This window comes from Palaemon carinicauda, chromosome 4 (genome assembly GCF_036898095.1).
Source record: "Palaemon carinicauda isolate YSFRI2023 chromosome 4, ASM3689809v2, whole genome shotgun sequence".
Lineage (NCBI taxonomy): Eukaryota > Metazoa > Arthropoda > Malacostraca > Decapoda > Palaemonidae > Palaemon > Palaemon carinicauda.
In genome coordinates this window covers 135,368,580-135,388,579 of record NC_090728.1, presented here as the reverse complement: position 1 = coordinate 135,388,579, position 20,000 = coordinate 135,368,580, and positions in this window count along the sequence as shown.

Here is a 20,000-nt window from a genome sequence, read left to right as displayed (position 1 = left end):
CCATTTATGTTCCTGAGTTGTACCAGAAAGTGTTTCTTTTATGGTTAAATTGTACTACTTTTCAGTTGAGGCATAAACTCTCTGAGCAAAAACTCGAAGCTGAGTATAGTTGTTCCAGGTCAAATCTGATCTGTTACCCTTCCAAAGGTGATAGGCCTCCTGCTTCTCCAAATAAGCACGTCTGCAATCATCATTGAACCACGGTTTGTCCTTCACTCGGTACCTTAGCACACGAAAACGGATACGCCTATTAATTATGTTGACTAGATTCTCATTCAAAGGGACAACAGGATCTACACTATTATATAATTGTGACCAATTCAAGCACAAAAGATCATGCAGAATCCCATTCCAGTCTGCTTGGGATTTCATCTAAATTTTACAAGAATATGATATATCAGGGACAGGCTGCTCAGTCTTCACTAATAATGAAATCAAGGCATGATCAGATGTCCCGACTGGAGAACCAACATTACTAGTTATAACGCCAGGGGAGTCAGTGTATACAAGGTCCAAGCAATTACCAGACCTGTGAGTAGCTTCATTTATGATTTGCTCACAGCCTGATTCAGAGGCAAAGTCTAAAGCTCTTAAGTCATGGCAATCGGTAGGAGAGATAAAACTCAACCACTCCCTATGGTGAGCATTAAAATCATCAACAAAGACAAAAGAAGCCTTGCTATCATCTTCTTGTATCTTAGCCATAATGGTAAGAAGACAATCGAAGATAGAATCATCCATGTCTGGATTCCGGTAGATCGAACACAAATAAAAGTTGTTATGCCTGCCACAAACTTTTATTACCTGAATCTCATGACATCCACATTCATAACAGGACTTATGAGAAGCAGGGTACTCGGTCCTAATATACACCTCCATTCCCCTGGCCCTAGGGATGGCATCACGTTTCAACATTATTGGCTTCTTAAAACCAGTTATAAGGAGCTCAGATGAGTGCCTCATATAAAAAACCAACGTTTTTGAGCACAGAAGAATATCATACTGTCTGGATGCAACTGTAAGGTCTTGGATATTTGCATGAAGACCACGAATATTGCAATACAGAAGACGACATTGACGAAATCTAGGACGTACTTGTCCCGGATTTCGCTCAATGTCTCCAGACAGCATAAGAATTAATAGAAATAAAAAAGAGACGTCATACTTAAAAACTAGATTAAAAAGAATTATAACAAAAACTATATGTACAGAATTATAAATAAAATGATTGATGATACCCATAGACTATAGTAAAAAGTCGGAAAAACTGGCCAACATGGAGGAGCCAATACACCATGCAAGGTTAAATACCCTCCAGGATAGCCATTTCAACTGAAGGGAGGACAGTAAGGATGGTTTTGAGAAGAAAAAGTCAGAAAAAGGAAAAGACAACCTCTTATAAACCACCAGGCATCCATGGCCCTTCTATTAAGCGTGCCCAACACACCATTTCAAAAAAACAAGAGGAAGAAAAAAAAATAATAAGATAGAATAGTGTGTCTGAGTGTACCCTCAAGCAAGAGAACTCTAACCCAAGACAGTGGAAGACCATGGTACAGAGGCTATGGCACTACCCAAGATTAGAGAGCAATGGTTTAATTTTGGAGTGTCCTTCTCCTAGAAGAGCTGCTTACCATAGCTAAAGAGTCTCTTCTACCCTTACCAAGAGGAAAGTACGCTGAACAAATTGCAGTACAGTAATTAACCCCTTGGGTGAAGAAGTGTTAAGTATCTCATTGTTGTCAGGTGTATGAGGAAAGACGAGAATATGTAAAGAATAGGCCAGACTATTCTGTGTAAGTGTAGGCAAAGAAAAAATAAGCCGTGACAAGAGAGAGGAATCCAATGCATTACTGTCTGGCCAGTCAAAGGATCCAATACCTCACTAGTGGTAGTATCTCAACGAGCGGCTGGTGCCCTGGCCAACCTACTACTTAATAAGGAAGCTGCAAGACCTCCCTCTACCACAACACAAACCACTACACAGGGGGCTTTGTCACATGGGTAGGACGGGAAACATTTAGCGACACAGCAACAGGGAAATCTGTTAGCGCCATATGAGATGGCCAAAGGAAAAATTTTTACTATCGACAATGCAGGTAGGGTTAAATTCAATCAAAACAGGTAACTCCCTCCTGAGGTACAGAAAGCGATAGTACCAACTGTGATGTATGGATCGGAGTTGTGGGGAATGAAAGTGACAGAGAGAGAGATATTGAATTTGTTTGAAATGAAGTGTCCAAGGAGTATTGCTGGTGTATCTCGATTAGATAGGGTTAGGAACGAAGTAGTGAGGGTGAGAACGAGTGTAAGAACTGAGTTAGGAGCTAGATTGGATATAAATGGTTTGAGGTGGTTTGGTCATGCCGAGAGAATGGAAAATTGCTGTCTGCCAAAGAAGGTGATAAATGCAAGAGTTGATAGAAGAAGTACAATAGGAAGGCCAAGGTTTGGGTTGATGGATGGAGTGATGGAGGCTTGGGTGATAGGAGGATAGATGGAAGATATGCAAGCAAGCGTGCTTCAAATAGAAATGAATGGCGAGCGATTGTAACACAGTTCCAGTGGTCCCTGCTGCTTCCTCCGATCACCTTGGATGACCACAGAGGTAGCAGCAGTAGGGGATTCAGCGTTATGAAGCTTCATCTGTGGTGGATAACGAGAGATGGTGTGCTGTGGCACCCTAGCAGTACCACCCGAACTCAGTTGAGTCCCTTGTCAGTCTGGGAGGAACGTAGAGAGGAAAGGGTCCAACACTATGATCCTGAGACCATAGTGCAGTCTATGCAATGGAAGCACTTTGACTCAGCACCGCCAAAGAAGGCAAGAAGGCAAACTTCTTCAGTGAAGGTTATGTTTAAAGTCCTTTGGGATCAGCACGGAGTAGTATTGACGGATTACTGGCCAAGGGTAACACAATTACTGGGACCTACTATACTTCACTACTGCCTAAATTGTGATAATCCATCAAGTTCAAAAGACACAGTAAGCTCTCAAGAGGAGTTCGACTCCTGCAAGACAATCCCCCAGTCCACAACTCGTATTTAGCCCAGACAGAAGCACCCTCTTATGGCTATGAAATTCTTCCACAACACACACCCCCCCCCCCACCCCCATTCTCCTGACCTAGCACCATCTGACTTTTAGTTCTGTCCAACCATGAAGTCATTTTTGGAAGGAGCACGATTTCCAGATAGGGAGACCCTATTCTCCAAGGAGTCATGGTTTGAAGTTTAACCCACAGATTTTTACAAACTAGGTCTCCAGAGTTACATAAAACGATGGGTGGTGCCTATGTAGAGAAAGACTTATAACTGTTCCAAGTTAAGTCTGTCTATATCTATTGGAAGTGGCTCGGGGAGAAATCTTTAATGAACGCCACTCATATCTTCTAAAAGCCGTATCTTCTACTCTTAATCCATAAAAGAAAACAATCTAGGCACCCCCCCCCCCCTCTCCTAAACTTAAAGCAGTTTTATAAGAGCATTCTGTATGGTGTAATGCTGGAAATGCAATTATTCTTCTTGTGAAAAGTGCCAATTCTTTCCCAGTTTTTCCTCCATCTGCTAAAAACGTGTTTTAGAAAATCCTTCGATGATAGTTAGGTTTTGATTTGAAAGTAGACTTCAAGATCATTTACCTCAATGATATCGAAAAGAATAATCAAATTGTAGAGGACATAGGAAGTTTCTCTTACAATTCTAAATTTATGGCAAAGGTTACGCTGTTTCTACAACCGGATCCACAGACACAGATAGATAGATAGATAAATAGATGGATAGGTTTTTATTGACCACAAAATTTACATTAAAAAATTTCAATAAATATAATTACATATTAACATTAATCTATAATACAATCGGGATATTTGTATTATTTTATATACTATGTAGTCCATGAAATTACAGGATTTATAATAGTTCCTTAGCATATATCATAAATAAAAGCATTAACCATATTTCCTATAAATAACTTTAACATAAAATTAAAAATTAATATTAAACCGAAGAAAATATATCTATGGATAACAGTTCAAGATTTAATAGGCCATTTTCACAGTGATTTGTACAAGGATCTGATTAAATGAATTTATATTATAAATAGTTCGTATACTATGTGTAATAGGGCAGGACTCCACCACATGCAGCTCCGTTTGTACTTAGCCACAAGGGTATAGTCTCTCCTCTAATTGGAGGCGTCCTCAACCTCTTTTGTTCCACCTACCTGTTTCAATATTATTATAATTATTATTATTACTAGCTAAGCTACAACCCTAGTTGGAAAAGCAAAATGCTATAAGCCGAAGGGTTATGAACGCTTAAACTTAATCTAGTAAAAGAAGTTTTATATACAGCATTAACATTAATCTTTTATGTTTATACATCGTGCACAGTAAATTCAGGATTCAACCATCCATATGTCTCTGTACGAGATGAATTAGATTCTATTGCAGCCTTTTTCAACTTTGGAAAATCTTCTTTGATATCATCTTTATCTATCGACATCAATTTTTAAACATATCTACTAGTAGGTGTATTGTATTCTAAAGTAAGTTTTATTGCATGTACCCCTCGATCGTTGACCATCCCATTCCTATCTCTCCACATATTTTTGAAAAACCTCCTTTGTTTATCTCTTACAATAGCTTTTAGTGTTGGCATTCCTACTTCCAAGTAACACAGATCATTGCATGTTGACTTCCGCACACCTAATAGTTGTTTAATTCCCCAGTTATAATTTACAATTTAACAATAGGTTTCAGATCGCCATTAATCCAGGACTCATACCCGTAAAGAATTGTTGACATTAAATAGACATTAAAAAGTATCTTCTTTTCATAAAATGGCACATCGTTTTTTTTTATTTAAAAATAATATGAATTTTAAAATGTGGCACATTTTTTCTTGTGCTTGAGCAGCAATGGCAGACGATACCAACCCATCACTTGTAAAAACACTTCCCAAATAGATATATCGGTCGCACCATGACACCCTCAAATCATCCACTTTTATTGGTTCACGTTCAATCATCCCTAAATTACTATCAAAAACCTTGGTTTTATTCATATTTACTTTCAAACCATTATTTTGACAAAACTGATGAATAAGTCCTAATTCCTAGTCGTAGTTAATATGACAGCGTCATACATCAATACAAGAGTATGTAGCCACGCCAGGAACCCATGAAGAGCACAATTTTCTTTAATCAACTTAATCAGATCATTAACATATAATACACAGAGGATACATGAGGTAGGGGATCCCTGACGCACTCCCACCGTGGCTGTAAAAACAGCAGTTCCTATAATGCTACGTGTGGCGTTATATATCCCTACTAAAGCAGCAATCACCACCACCCCACAACAAAACCGTATAAGCATACAGAATAACGTATTCCTATTAATTTGTACAGTTAGAAATGGCGTTCTTCTTTTGCTACGAGATAGAAGGAAAAATTTTCTCGTAAGAATAATACACTCGAGAAAAGACGTACGATAATCTCTGTTTTGGACAAGGCTATATCTTAGCACAGACAAGCAGGTAAGACAAAAGATATCTATAAACGGCGTTTACCCTTTTTAAAGGGGTTGACTTAAAGTCTTTCCACTGGGTATGAGAGGTTGCAATAACAATATAATTGCAAAACCTATTGGTAAATAGCCAATAGATCTCTTCTCACCCATAGAAATGCACGAAGGTGTTCCTTTGCATTAGATTTAACTAAAATCCCTTCGATAGCTAAGGGAAGTATTAGTGAAACTTTAGGTGGAACAAACAGACAGACAGACAGGTGGACGAGCATAGTAAAATAATCCATACCAAAGACGTAAGGGATAAAGTATAAACTGATGATGTTTTATATATATATATATATATATATATATATATATATATATATATATATATATATATATATATATATATATATATATATATATATATATATATATATATATATATATATATATATATATATATATATATATATATATATATATATACAAGGGTAATGACATAACTATATCATGGTGCATACCATAAGAAGCGATATTGAAATATGCATATTTTGACAGTAGTTTCATGCAAATCAGATACAAATTGGTCACAATAGGACAAAAAGATATACTTGACCTTTTTTTTATGTTGGCCTTGATTTTTTACCAAAATTGCTCCCAAAATCTAATGAAATGGTCATTTTATCTTGGCCTATTATGCCACCAGATTTCATGAGATTCGATCAAATATAATTTTTGAGTTAAGCGATTGAAAAACGCACAGTCATACAAACAAATAAATAAAGTTGTATCTTAACATGACCTTCGAAACGAAGTTACTGAAGGTAATTATGGCTATTTTTGCATATATTGAACTTTTATTTTATTGGAATGGCCTTTGAAACGTCTATTTGTATTTTCGAACTAAGGTGCCCGTTAAAAGTTGTTGAAATATTTCATGTAGCTTTTAGTGGAACCAGCTTTTTACCCCTGTCATTTTTTTTTCTTTTTTTTTATGAGTCGTATGGTCTCTGTGCTTAATGGAATTACTTTTATCATGATTCGAATGTTGATCCTACTTCAAATCCTTCCACTGTACAAATGCAAGAGGTTACATAGTTTTTTACAGTATTGCTTAATTCGAAAACTCATACTTTTAGGTTAGATCTGAGGAACTATTGCTGCAGAAAGAAAATAAACGATAACATTTGCTATATTATATGAAGAAAAACAGAATCCTAACGGGGTTCTTAGTAAGATTGTATTATCGCAAGACTGTATCGATTAATTAATCACACGCTCAATGATACATTCCTCATCATCATCATCATGATAATCTCCTTCTAGGCCTATTGATGCAAAGGGCCTCGGTTACATTTCACTAGTCATCTCTATTTGAGCTTTGATTTCATTACTTCTCCAGTCATCATCTGCCACTTCACGCTTCATAGTCCTCAGCCATGTAGGCCTGGTCTTCCAACTCTTCATGCCTTCTGGAGTCCAATTAAATGTTGGGTGAACTAATCTCTCTTAGAGTGGGGGGGGGGGGGGGATGACCATGACTAAACCATCTCCATCTACCACTCACCAGGATCTCATCCATATATGGCACTATTCGATAGTAGGTTTGCTAAATTCCTATCACCAATCCATTCCAATCCTTCTCCACCATCCCCATCTGTTCTATGCTATACATGAGAAGGATAAACAACATGGGTGTCAATACATTCACCTTGAGCACTTCACTATTCACTGTAAAATAATTTGATAGGACTCCACTTACATTAATTTTGCCCTGAATATACTCAGGTACAGACTTAATAAAATTTATATATTTAAGAGGAACTCGATTATAACGCAGGATTCTACACAAAACTGGCTGATACAAACAATCAAAGGCTTTTTCATAGTCCAAAAATGTCATCAAAACTGGATTCCTATATTCTACACATTGCTGTACAAAATGTCTTAAAATGAAAAGTTAATCAGTATAACTTCTACCTTTTCTAAATACTGTTTCTTCATCTCTCAGCTTTTCCTAAACCTTTCTCTCTAGTCTCTTTAGAATAAGCATTGTATATATTCTCATGAAAACTGACATGAGTTTGAATCCTCGTTAGTTATTCCAATCAGTGAGATCTCATTTTATTTTGCCATTTTCACCAACACTCTTGGCTCCCATTCATCAAGTTTTGCCTCTTCACGCCACATTCTACAAAATAATCTTATAAGTATTCACGGAGTCATCTAATTTTCGGACAATATTATCTTTCCGTTTTTTTTTCCATCGCATTCAGAGGCTTTCTATTTCTTGCATTTCTATTAGGATACCTTCGACTTCAATCACACTGAATTCATTCATGGGCACATCAATGTCTTCCTCGGCTTCCGGTATGTTACTCAAATCATTCCCTTCATATCTCCTATGCATGACCTCTCTAAAGTGTTCCATCCAACATTGAATTTTTTTAATTTCTTGGATTTTTTGTTTTTATAACAGATACAGCTCTCTTTTTTATGGGTATAAACATCTTCTTGGCCTCCGTAGAGATTTCATTAATAATTCTATGCCAAATCCTTACACCATAGCCACTCCCAGAATTCATAGCTTTGTCAGCCTCCACTGCTTTCCTGTTTTCATATTCTCTTCAGTTATTCGTGGCTTTTCATTGGACCTCACCATCAATACTGAAATATCTATCATGCTCTACGTTGTAATTTTCATAACTTATACGAAATGCTCCATTTTCCTTTGCAAAGCCAAGAACCTCAACACCAGTCACTTTCTTTATCCATCCATATACCAAAGGCACTTCCCCCAATTTTGGGGGTTAGCCGACATCAACAAGAACAAAACAAAAAAGGGTACCTCTACTCTCTATGTTCCTCCAGCCTAACCAGGGACTCAGCCGAGTTCAGCTGGTACTGCTAGGGTGCCACAGCCCAACCTCCCACATTTCCACCACAGATGAAGCTTCATACTGCTGAGTCCCCTACTGCTGCTACCTCCGCGGTCATCTAAGGCACCGGAGGAAGCAGCAGGGCCTACCGGAACTGCGTCAAAATCGCTCGCCATTCATTCCTATTTCTAGCACGCTCTCTTGCCTCTCTCACATCTATCCTCCTATCACCCAGAGCTTTCTTCACACCATCCATCCACCCAAACCTTGGCTTTCCTCTTGTACTTCTCCCATCAACTCTTGCATTCATCACCTTCTTTAGCAGACAGCCATTTTCCATTCTCTCAACATGGCCAAACCACCTCAACACATTCATATCCACTCTAGCCGCTAACTCATTTCTTACACCCGTTCTCACCCTCACCACCTCGTTCCTGACCCTATCTAATCGAGATACACCAGCCATACTCCTCAGACACTTCATCTCAAACACATTCAATTTCTGTCTCTCCATCATTTTCATTCCCCACAACTCCGATCCATACATCACAGTTGGTACAATCACTTTCTCATATAGAACTCTCTTTACATTCATGCCCAAACCTCTATTTTTTACTACTCCCTTAACTGCCCCCAACACTTTGCAACCTTCATTCACTCTCTGACGTACATCTGCTTCCACTCCACAATTTGCTGCAACAACAGACCCCAAGTACTTAAACTGATCCACCTCCTCAAGTAACTCTCCATTCAACATGACATTCAACCTTGCACCACCTTCCCTTCTCGTACATCTCATAACCTTACTCTTACCCACATTAACTCTCAACTTCCTTCTCTCACACACCCTTCCAAATTCTGTCACTAGTCGGTCAAGCTTCTCTTCTGTGTCTGCTACCAGTACAGTATCATCCGCAAACAACAACTGATTTACCTCCCATTCATGATCATTCTCGTCTACCAGTTTTAATCCTCGTCCAAGCACTCGAGCATTCACCTCTCTCACCACTCCATCAACAAACAAGTTAAACAACCACGGCGACATCACACATCCCTGTCTCAGCCCCACTCTCACCGGAAACCAATCGCTCACTTCATTTCCTATTCTAACACATGCTTTACTACCTTTGTAGAAACTTTTCACTACTTGCAACAACCTTCCACCAACTCCATATAACCTCATCACATTCCACATTGCTTCCCTTTATGCCTTGATTATTCTTTTTACTTTAGCATTGTGGTCTCCAATCCAAATTTTCATATCTCCCTCTGGGATCTCATATATTGCACTCTGCTGTTCTTCATAATATTCCTCTTTCCTTTCTTCACATAAAATATTTTACTTGTGTTATTGATGTAATCACGGTTGATTCTTACTTCGCAACGACTCTTTTTAGATAGTAATACTATCTGCTTTCTATTTCTTCTTTGGTCGTTTCAAGTCAAACAAATATAGAACTTAATTTTATTACTGTGACCGAGATGGGTTGAATAACTAATTACTATATCATCACTTCAAAAGTAACATGTATTGGAGCATGTGGAAATAAGTTACAGGATTTATCTAAAGTAAAAACGTTTCGATGAAATGTAAAAATGATTAGTTTAGGCCTATTAATGTTTTTATTTACGATTCTAAAAGCACCAGTGCAGCTGAAACATCTATCATCATTATTTTAACCCACTTATATTTGATGAATTGCTGAGATCAGAAAACCATATGATTTGAAAATTCTAAAAAACTATAATACTGTGGCTATCCTGGAGGGTATTTAGCCTTGCATGGTGTATCGGCTCCTCCATGTTGACCAGTTTTTCCGACTTTTTACTATAGTCTATGGGTATCATCAATCACTTTTTTTATTATTCTGTACATATTGTTTTTGTTATAATTCTTGTTAATCTAGTTTTTAAGTATGATGTCTCTTTTTTATTTCTATTAATTCTTATTCTGTCTGGAGACATTGAGCAAAATCCGGGACCAGTACGTCCTAGATTTCGTCAATGTCGTCTTCTGTATTGCAATATCCGTGGTCTTCATGCAAATATCCAAGACCTTACAGTTGCGTCCAGACAGTATGATATTCTCTTGTGCTCAGAAACTTTGGTTTCTAATATGAGGCACTCATCTGAGCTCCTTATAACTGGTTTTAAGAAGCCAATAATGCTGAAACGTGATGCCATTCCTAGGGCCAGGGGAATGGCGGTGTATATTAGGACCGAGTACCCTGCTTCTCATAAGTCCTGATATCAATGTGGATGTCATGAGATTCCGATAATAAAAGTTTGTGGCAGGCATAACAACTTTTATTTGTGTTCGATCTACCGGAATCCAGACATGGATGATTCTATCTTCGATTGTCTTCTTATGATTATGGCTAAGATACAAGAAGATGATAGCAAGGCTTCTTTTGTCTTTGTTGGTGATTTTAATGCTCACTATAGGGAGTGGTTAAGTTCTATCTCTCCTACCGATCGCCATGGCTTAAGAGCTTTAGACTTTGCCTTTGAATCAGGCTGTGAGCAAATCATAAATGAAGCTACTCACAGGTATGGTAATTGCTTGGACCTCGTATACACTGACTCCCTTGGCGTTATAACTAGTAATGTTGGTTCTCCAGTCGGGACTTCTGATCATGCCTTGATTTCATTATTAGTGAAGACTGAGCAGCCTGTCCCAGATATATCATATTCTTTTAAAATTTATATGATATCCCAAGCAGACTGGAATGGGATTTTGCATGATCTTTTGTGCTTGAATTGGTCACAATTATATAATAGTGTAGATCCTGTTGTCCTTTTGAATGAGAATCTAGTCAACATAATTGATAGGCGTATCCCTTCTCGTGTGCTAAGGTACCGATTGAAGGACAAACCGTGGTTCAATGATGATTGTAGACGTGCTTATTTGGAGAAGCAGGAGGCCTATCACCTTTGGAAGGGTAACAGATCAGATTGACCTGGAACAACTATACTCAGCTTCGAACTTTTGCTCAGAGAGTTTATGCCTCAACTGAAAAGGAGTACAATTTAATCATAAAAGAAACCCTCTCTGGTACAACTCAGGAACATAAATGGTGGTGTACCCTAAAATCTGCACTCTTTGGTGTAGATGCAACAGTTCCTCCTTTAATTAAACCAGATGGCTCAGTCACTCATTGTCCAAAGGAAAAGGCAACCCTTTTGGCTGATGTTTTTGACAGTAAACAGATTAATGAAAAACTTGAACTTCCTCATTCCTGTTTTCCTGATGATAACTAACTAGTTTAGCTTTTTGATCTCGTGAGATTAAAGCTCTGTTGGTGGACCTTGATGCTTATGGAGGTGTAGACCCAAATGGTATTTTTCCTTTGTTTTTTATAAAGACAGCAGATTTCTTAGCTCCAAAGTTATCTGTTATTTTGCTCAAGTTAGCAAGAAGAGGAGCTTTTAGCACTTGTTGGAGAATTGGTAATGTTACTCCTCTATGTAAATGTGTTTGTGGTAGCTCAAGTCCCACTGATTACCGCCCAATTTCCATAACTCCCATATTATCTAATGTTTTTGAACGTCCTCTGGCAAAACGTCTTTATAGGTTTCCTGAAGATAATCATCTACTCCCTAGTTTGCCATTTGGTTTTCGTAAAGGCCTTGGAGCATGTGATGCCCTTCTTACAATCTCCAATGCTGTACAGAAATCCCTTGATTGTGGTCAGGAAGTTCGTATGATTATCCTTGATTTTAGTGCTGCCTTTGACCGTATTAATCATGAGGCCCTTGTTTCAAACTGAAACACTTGGTAGTGGGTGGGTCGTTTCTTAGCATTATTATTGGTTTTTTAAGTAATAGATCTCAAAGAGTTGTTGTTGATGGGCACCAGAGTGATTATAGGGATGTGATATCCGGTGTTCTACAGGGTAGTGTTCTTGGCCCATTACTTTTCATACTATATACACATGACATGTGGTTTGGCCTAGAAAATAAGCTTGTTGCGTATGCAGATGATGCTACTCTCTTTGCATCAATTCCATCCCCTGAATGTAGATCTGGGGTTGGTGAGTCCCTTAATAGAGATTTAGCTAAAATTAGTGCATGGGGCAAATTATGGGGTATGAAGTTAAATCCTAACAAAACTCAAAGTATGATTGTAAGTAGGTCAAGGACGGTGGCTCCTCAACATCCAGATCTCAGTATTGATAATGTTTCTTTAAATTTGTATGACTCTTTCAAAATTTTAGGTGTGATTCTCGACAGCACCTTTACTTTTAAGAAACATATAAGGTCTGTGTCTTCTTCAGTTGCACAGAAAATTGGCTTATTGAGAAAGTCTTTTAAGATATTCGGTGATCAATCTATTTTGAAGAAGTGTTTTAATTCTTTTATTCTACCTTGTTTTGAGTATTGTTCTCCTGTCTGGTCTTCAGCTGCTGATTTTCATCTTACTTTGTTGGACAGAAACTTACGGTCTATTAAATTTCTTATTCCTGATCTAGATATTAATCTCTGGCACCGTCGTTCAATTAGTTCATTATGCATGTTGCATAAGATTTTTCATAACTCTGACCATCCTTTACATTCAGATCTCCCTGAACAATTCTATCCTGTTCGTAATACTAGGCAGGCAGTTAATTCTAATAGCCAGGCCTTTTCCATCATAAGACTCCATACTACGCAGTACTCTAGAAGTTTTATTCCAGCTGTTACAAAGTTGTGGAATGATCTTCCTAATTGGGTTGTTGAATGTAGAACTTCAAAAGTTCAAAGTGGGAGCAAATGCCTTTTTGTTGACCAGGTGGACATGAATCTTTTTATAGTTCATTTATGACATATTTGTTTTTGACGTTGTTAATAGTTTATATATGACATATCTCTTTTGACATTACTTTTTTTAGAATGATTTATTGTTAATTTGTTCTCTTCAGGTATTTATTTCCTTATTTCCTTTCCTCACTGGGCTATTTTTCCCTATTGGAGCCCCTGGGCTTATAGCATCTTGCTTTTCCAATTAGGGTTGTAGCTTGGATAGTAATAATAATAATATATATTTCAATGGTGCAGGAAAGAATAATATTATTTTTGAGTTCCTTGGTGTCCATGTTTGGAACCTGTACTAATAAAAAATAAATTTACATTAAAATCTGCCTAAGAAATAATTTGGACTAATCCCTTGATACTCATAGAATCTTCTAATTGAAAAGAAAATTATATAACAATTTCATTTTAACCAGAGATTTGTTAAATTTTGCGAATAAACTCGTCAATTTTTTAATGTTAAAATTCTCTTATAGGTTATTGATATGAGGATATTGTGGTTATAGGATTATTTGGTTTCATTCTTAGATTCTTGATGTTTCATGAATATCTAATTACCGTGAACAGAAAATTCTTTATATATAGGCATATATATATATATTTATATATATATATATATATATATATATATATATATATATATATATATATATATATATATATATATATATATATGTATATATATATATATATATATATATATATATATATATATATATATACATATATATATATATATATATATATATATATATATATATATATATATATATATATATCTATACTTATATATATATATTTATATATATATAGATATATATATATATATATATATATATATATATATATATATATATATATATATATATAAATATATATATATGTATATATATATATATATATATATATATATATATATATATATATATATACATATATATATATCTATATATATATATATATATATATATATATATATATATATATATATATATATATATATATATATATATATATATATATATATAAATGAATGTGTATGCTGGTCTTATAGATACACAAACATACACACATATATTTATAATCTTTTCCATACAAAAATATTGCTGGGTCCTTTGAAGTTGGCTGACATCCCCTACAGACATTGCCCCATTAACCTTTATCTTTCACTCACTCTTCCAGAAGGCGAAAGCTTTTCCTTGTATGTATTTTTCCACCACATCTAACCTTTTGTATTATACCTTCCTCTATTCTACTTTCATTCGTCACCCATTTTTTTTCTACACGGTTTCACAGTCACAAAAATGCTGTCATTCTTCACTTCAACAACAATTTTTACCATTTTTTTTTCTCAACTATCTCTTCATCCCTTTTAGGTCTTTCTTACTAATGTTGCATCTCATTTCGTCAAAAGAAACTTAACGCTACAAACTTATGATTATGTCCATATACTAGCGCCATATCTGGCTAATCATCATCACAACTTGATAGATAATTCAATACTTTATGAATCATTTTTATTTTCAACCTACTACATATACAATAGAATAATCTCAGATTAATAATCTTTCAAACTGCCTATCAAGAAATAATTGTTTGATTTAAAGAGAAATTATTCAAGGATCACAAAACTATAATACACGTTGGCCAAATATAATTTATATTTACTGATGGACCTACTTCTCGCTATGCATTAATTGCAAATGATAACTGTCAAAAGAGTCACTGGGAATCTCGAACGTTGCTCTTATTACTCATCAAAACCTGTGAACTTATTCATGATATTTCCAAGGAAAGCATTCCGGAGAGATGCCGTTGGTTTGCTATTTCGCTAAAACCTCATTATGATTCATGTAATATAAGGATACTGAAACCATGAACACTGAATGTTCTGTGGTGATAGCAAGTAGTTTTACATCTCTCTCTCTCTCTCTCTCTCTCTCTCTCTCTCTCTCTCTCTCTCTCTCTCTCTCTCTCTCTCTCTCTCTGCCCCCTAAATATCAAAAGGAAAAATTATAAGAGTGGTTGTGGCTACGTGATGAAACATATTTTCTCATTCGAGAAATTAGATCAACTACTTTATTAAATATGACATATTCATGGACCAAGAAGTGACTGAATTTTAAATTGCATTGTTTAAGAAAGGATTTTTTTTTATCATGTTTCTGTGTTATTTTCTTATCTTATCTCAACAGTAAAATTGAATATTATACTTTACATCATGAGACCTTTCCTGTAAGTATGTCTTATATAAGTAATATTTATTATGTTAATTACAACAATATGATATATACCACTCTGAAAAAAAAAACATAAAATTCCACATCACATCGTTTGCGAACAGGAAAGAAAAAGACAAACAATATAGTATTATATGTCTTCCGTTGTAAATCGTTTTGTGGAACGAAAGGCAAAGGCTTCGCTTTAATATATTAAGGCAGTGTGAGCTGAAAGTAAAAGGATTAGTGATTTCAAAAAATAGTTTGCCATAAATTTGAAACATTCAGTAAATAACTTCTCAAAGTGAACCTGCTGCAAATCCTTTCATGATTAATTTGCCTGAAATTAAAAGAGAGAGAGAGAGAGAGAGAGAGAGAGAGAGAGAGAGAGAGAGAGAGAGAGAGAGAGAGAGAGAGAGAGAGAGAGAGAGAGAGTGAGTTCGCTTTACCATTTTGCCTTATTCTATGTTTCGGTTCCCCCAGGTCCCTCAGTGTGAGGCAACTCGTATATCCACCAGAGAGTTGCTTATACATTTTCCGGTGTATTTTGCATCTTCCAGTCTTGGATGGTCTGGGATGCATATTAGGTGTTTATCAAGCTTATTCTTAAACACATCTACGCTCACTCGTGATATGTTTCTTAGATGAGCTGGCAGCGTATTAAATAGTCGCTGCATTATCAATGCTGGTGCGTAGTGGATTAATGTCCTGTAAGCCTTCCTTTGTTTTCCTGGTATAGTTTTGGGCACTATTAATCTACCTCGGCTTGCTCTTTCTGATATTTTTAGCTCCATCATGTTTTCAGTAATTCTTCCGATTTGTATCCATGCTTGTATTATCATGTAGCGTTCTCTTCTCCTTCCTAGACTGTATAATTTTAAAAATTGCAGTTTTTCCCAGTAGCCAAGTCCTTAGTTTCTTCTATATTAGCAGTAAAGGACCTTTGTACACTCTATATTTGTGCAATATCCTTTTGGTATTGAAGGTACCATATCACATTGCAGTACTCGAGTGTACTACGTACATAAATTTTGTACAGCATAATCATGTGTTCAGTGTTTCTAGTTTTAAAGTGTCTGAATAGCATTCCCATTTTTCCTTTACATTTAGCCAACAGTGTTGCTGTTGGGTCGTTGCATAATATATCACTGTTTAACATTACACCAAGGTCTGTAATTGCTTCCGTGTTTGTGATTGTCTCGTTATTAGGTCCCCTGTATGCATAGACCATTCTTTCTCTGTTTCCATATTTTATTGATTCGAATTTATCGGAGTTAGATACCATCCTATTTATCTCCGCCCATTCATATATTTTATTTAGATATCTTTGTAATGAGTTCCTACTTTAATCAAAAGTAATTTCTCTACTTATTCTTGTATCATCGGCGAAATTTCTGACTACAGGGTCTTTAACATTACAGTCTATATCTGAGATCATAATAACAAACAGCAGTGCAGCTAATACCGTACCCTGTGGCATGCTGGATATTACCTGCGCTTCATCTGATTTCTCGTCATTTGTAAGCACTATCTGTTTTCTGTTTTGTAGAAATTCTTTTATCCATTTTCCTATCTTTCCCCTTATATTATTCTTTCTCATATTTTCTCTAATATATTATGGTCTACCTTGTCAAAGGCTTTTGCAAAATCTAGATATACCACATCTGAGTCTTTTTCATTTATCATATTTTTATATGTTTTCATAGTGTGCTATCAGTTGGGTTTGTGTACTTTTTCCGGGCACAAAACTGTGTTGACCTATATTAAACAAATTATTTTTAACTAAATTTCATTATTTTCTTTTTTATTACCCTTTCATACACTTTCATAATATGTGATGTTAGACTAACTGGTCTATAATTGCTTGCCTCTAGTCTTGATCCACTTTGGGAAATAGGGGTTATATATGCTAATTTTTGTTCAATATATATCTCGCTCATATCTACACTTTGTCTTAGCAGTATTGCAAGAGGCTTCACGATAGTGTTTGCAGTTTTTTTTTTTTTAAATCGCTGGAACTCCATCTGGCCTGGCCGCTGATCCATTTTTAATTTCATGTATAGCCTGCACAATATCTGCTTCATTAATATATATATATCCGTTAGATATTCATAATTTTCTTCTCTCATTTGTGTCATTATTCTCTTTCACAATTCTTGGCGTGTATTCACTCTTATATCTTTCTGTTAATAAGTTACATATTTCCTCTTTTATTCGTTAACCGTCCTTCCATTCTTAGAGGGCCTATTTCTAATCTCCCTTTATTCATCTTTTTTGCATAGGAGTAGAGTACTTTGGGGTTTTTCTTGATATTTTGAAGTGTCCTTTCTTCTAAGTTTTTTTTTTCCATTTTCTTTCGATCGTATATTGTTTTTTTCTGCATTTTCTATCTTACTTTTTATTTCCATAATTTTCCATGCATTTTTTTCTTTTGCAAGATTTTTCTTCCTCTTTCTAATTTTCTGAAATAGGATCCTTCCGTCTCTTGGTATGCATGACTGATGTTTTTTTTCTCTTTTTTTTTTTGGTACATATTTTTCAACAATTTTCTCCAGTATTTTTTATAATATATCCGTATTTACCTGTATATTATCACTTACTCTTACATTTATCCAATCTTTGTTCAATTTTTCCTTTATCTCTGACCATTTTATATTCTTATCATAGAAATTATATTTTCTATATCCTTACCGTCGTTTTGTGCTTTGTTTATCTCTCTTTTCACTTGCTTTGGAATGTACTATTATTTCTATGACATTGTAGTCTGAAATTCCCATGTTATACACTATTATTTCTACAACATAATTCACCTCATTCACCAATACTAAATCTAGGACATTGTCCTTTCTTGTTTGAATGTGGTTTATTTGTTGCATATTATGTTTTAATGGCATATCTTGAAGCTTTTCAAACTGTCTCTTATCTTCTGCACTACTATTACTCTCTTTTTTATATGTATATATACAACCACTTTCTTCTATCCGTTCTTTCCAATCCAAGAAAGGAAAGTTAAAATCTCCGGATAGGAGTATAGTATATTCCGGTCTTTATGGTTTCTACATATATCATAAATTTTTTTCTATTATTATGTAAAATTCGTTAGTATTTAGGGGTCTGTAGTCTACAATATTCACAAAATGTTCTTATTAAAATTATACCGCACTCAATTCACATTCTGTGTTGCTGTATTTTTCAGAGACTTTTCCTTGATTTATGCCTTTTCATATATTGCGGTTCCGCCTTGATTCCTATTTGTTTTGTTTGATATATATGTTTGGAAACCCTTTATCTGGTCGTCACGACCAGTGTCTTGGCAATACCATGTTTCTCTTATATTTAACAAATCTATTTTTTCAATTTAGGTTAGTTCTTCTATGCACTCTATTTTCCTTTTATAGTTATTTGTGACTAAACCCTTTGCATTCATCACTATTATGGTTTGTGTTTCATACCCATTATTTGATATTGGTAATAACATGGACTCTCCCATGCTTCCTTCCTGTTCTGATATGATGTTATTTTCTTCATTTCCAGGAATTCTGCCATTAAAAAATCCAACTTTTGTATTATATTTGCTCTTTCGCCTTCATAATTATTTTTTTGTGTATATCTAAGTGTGCATATTTCGGTTGAAAGACATCATATCTTGGGGCCTTTTGTGCATAGCGCGGTATATACTCGGCTTGTTTTTTTTTTTTTTTTTTTTGCTTTTATTTTTCCTTTCTATTTGCTGAGTTTTCTGACTTTTATTCATGGTTTCAGGATGCATATATCGACATTTTTTGTTGAATTTGCATCCTTTTCCTTTTTTTAGGTTTTTGCACATTTTTGGATGGAGATCTCTGCATTCGTCTCCATATCCGTCTAAATACGCACATTTACCTTATATTTCATAATTATGGAATATCTTTAGATGCTTGTAGTAGCATCTTTCGCCAAATCTGCAATTCCTTCTTTTCAGTGAATTGCAGACTATATCCCTCTTTTCTTATTTTTCTTGTTCTCTATCTTCCCTAAAAGTATGTAGGTCCGGGTAGAGTCTCTTGGGTCTATTATTTGTTTCAAGAGGATGTTCTATTTCTACGTAAGTATGTTGTTGAATGGCATCATATGTTGTATCAATGATTTCCTCTGCATCCTTAAACATATCCTGTTTTTTTTTTCTTCTTCTTCTTCTTCTTCTTCTTCTTCTTCTTCTTCTTCTTCTTCTTCTTCTTCTTCTTCTTCAACTATTTGAAGATTCAGTCTCGACTTAATCATAGTTTCTACCCATACTAAGCATGATGGGCAGAATACCTTTGTGTCTCTGGTACTTATTTTTTTTTTTTTTATTTAATATTTTTTTTTTGCATTTCAGCACAATTAGGATGTGTTGGTACATGGAATACATTAAATTTCCTGAATAATTGTTGAGTTTTTAAGAATACTGTACCGCATCTTACATGTGTTGCAACATTTAGGCATTCTTTATCCCAACGCATCAATCAGCATATTCACCATATTAGACTTTTTATTGTTCTTGAATGGAATGTGCTGATTGATGTAAACTTTCTTTATAAGTCTGTTTATCACCTGGATCTTCTTTGAAACTTCTTT